Below are 2,138 nucleotides of genomic sequence, written 5' to 3' on the forward strand. Positions count from 1 at the left end.
AATATAAACCAAAATACTCATTCCCAGTTCTGAGCTAGTCTGATTGCTGTCAGCTGTGCTCAATTCAATGGATTGAATGGTGACGCATGTCCCCCCCCCTCTCTCTCTGCTGTTGCATGTCAGAGTACTATATACTTCTCCAGTACAAGGGTCTATAGCCGAGGGACCATTCAGTTCACAGCTTATGCCGTTATTTTACTAGAGACTGTAATTTAACAGTAGAATGCAGTATTTTATGCAAAGCCACATGGAAATAGGCCACACCCAGGTTTTCCCTTCAAAGTTCAGTTGATTGTTGTTGGCCATGCAGTGAAGGAGCCTTCTGTAATCTTTTTAGCCAACAGTTTTTTGCCAAGCAAATTAACAAAACAACACAACAAAAGAAGAAGCAGAAAGAAGACTGATAATCTAAGAAGAAAATCAGACTGATATTAAGGTAAGCAAGTTGCCTACAGTCTATATTTGTAAGTTTTAAACATCTGCTAGCTGCTAGCAACATTGCTCAAGCTACACAACTTACTTTGCCCACTTTGGCAAATCTAACCTACTTTAACAATTTCTGAAACATCAATACGTGAGCAAGATGATATCATGTGATATGTGTACATATTCTTGCTTTGATATGTTAACGTGAGGCACATGAGGACCCACAGTTGCACACCCAATGCTTCTTTTAAGTGTGTTCATCCTGCAGATGTCAAAGACATTTCCAAACATACAGAACATTTAAAGTGTATAATTTTTCCCAGGGCTTGGATGGGGATTTGACTCTTGTAATTCAGCTTCTTACAACCCATTTAGGAGAAAGCCAAGATGGACTGCTGATTTTGGCTAATGTGAGTATTGATCAATTATTGTTCAATATTGTGATTGTACACATGCTACAACATTATTATTTTTGTCCTAATTTATTTTAACTTTTCAGTGGTCTAACACAAGTGCTGACGTCGAGAGACAATTCATCCTACCAGCCAGTCCTCGACTTGTTCTGCTTGGTATGTATTTTTGTGTAAAAAAAATGCCCTTTGTGTAAAATGAGGCAATCATAGAACCTTCATGTGAAGATGCCATGCCTTAATTGTATTTTAAGTGAAGATACATCTTGCTCAACTGAAACTGAAATGAAAAGTAGGGAGAGTCTTCTGTTCCATATGTATTTCCTGCCCTTCTACAGATCCACCTTGCAAACCAAGCAACTGCCATTTTTCATGTTTTTGAGAAATATTAAAATGTAATCAAATGAACGTGCATGATAGTAACTACTTCTGTAGTCTCAATCTAATTTCAAACTCTGTTTGTCATGGACTCATTCCCTGTAAATAGTAAATACAGCCAGTGGATGATCAGCGTTGAGGGGCACGTGATCTGTGAGGGCATTCGGGTCAGGAGTTGCTGCACTGTTTGCGGTGTTCTACATTTTCAACCTCAAGTACCAAGACGAGGCCTCCAGAACCCTGGAATTCATTCAAAGGTATCTATTGCTGGTGTAAACATCATAGGTAATCCAAGCTCAGATATATTGTATATATCTCTGCTGCCGGGAGGAAACCTCATAACTCCAAAATGTTCATTTTCCAGGAAATGGAAATTAAGAAAACCTTATATTTTTAAAACAAAGCAATACAGCCTCATCAAAGTTGGTGTTGTAACTGTATGTCAATTACTTCCATGAGAGGGGGAGAGGTGGTGGAGTTAGTTGCTTTAGCAGACATTTTGTGGGTCCAAAGAAGTTAAGAGTTTTTGTCCAAAGCACTTTTTACTACTAAACCTCAAAAATGGAGTTATGAGGTTTCCTCCCAACAGCAGTGGTAATGGTAAAGATTAGGGCTCTTCAATGGTTTTCAGGCTAACAAAGGACCCGTAGCTGAGAGAGATGCAGGTACCCACGCACACTACATAAACTTCATTGAATAATATTGTGTTTCAGATTAAACCTTTATAGGTAGATTCATAGACTTGTTTCACAGCAGTATCATCAGTGTTGTGTAAAATGTTGTTTGTTTGGCTTTTTTTTATACCAAACCTCTAATGCATATATGCAATCTACACACTGACAGTACAAAACGCCACAGTGTGATGCATTGTAAGCTTGTAGATCTGCTATTTTATACTTTTATACTTCTGTAGTCTCAATCTAA

At 38.2% G+C, this 2,138-nt stretch overlaps 1 long non-coding RNA gene across 1 annotated transcript; it reads left to right on the forward strand.

The window, feature by feature from the left end:
- Positions 1 to 747: 747 nt before the first annotated feature.
- Positions 748 to 1,443, forward strand: LOC308325540. The gene is made up of 3 exons (XR_013965036.1): positions 748 to 836; positions 926 to 995; positions 1,324 to 1,443. It is a non-coding gene; the product is annotated as an uncharacterized lncRNA (long non-coding RNA).
- The last annotated feature ends 695 nt before the right edge of the window (positions 1,444 to 2,138 follow it).

Source organism: Protomyctophum bolini, assembly GCF_963924005.1.
Source record: "Protomyctophum bolini genome assembly, chromosome: 12".
Taxonomy (NCBI): Eukaryota; Metazoa; Chordata; class Actinopteri; order Myctophiformes; family Myctophidae; genus Protomyctophum; species Protomyctophum bolini.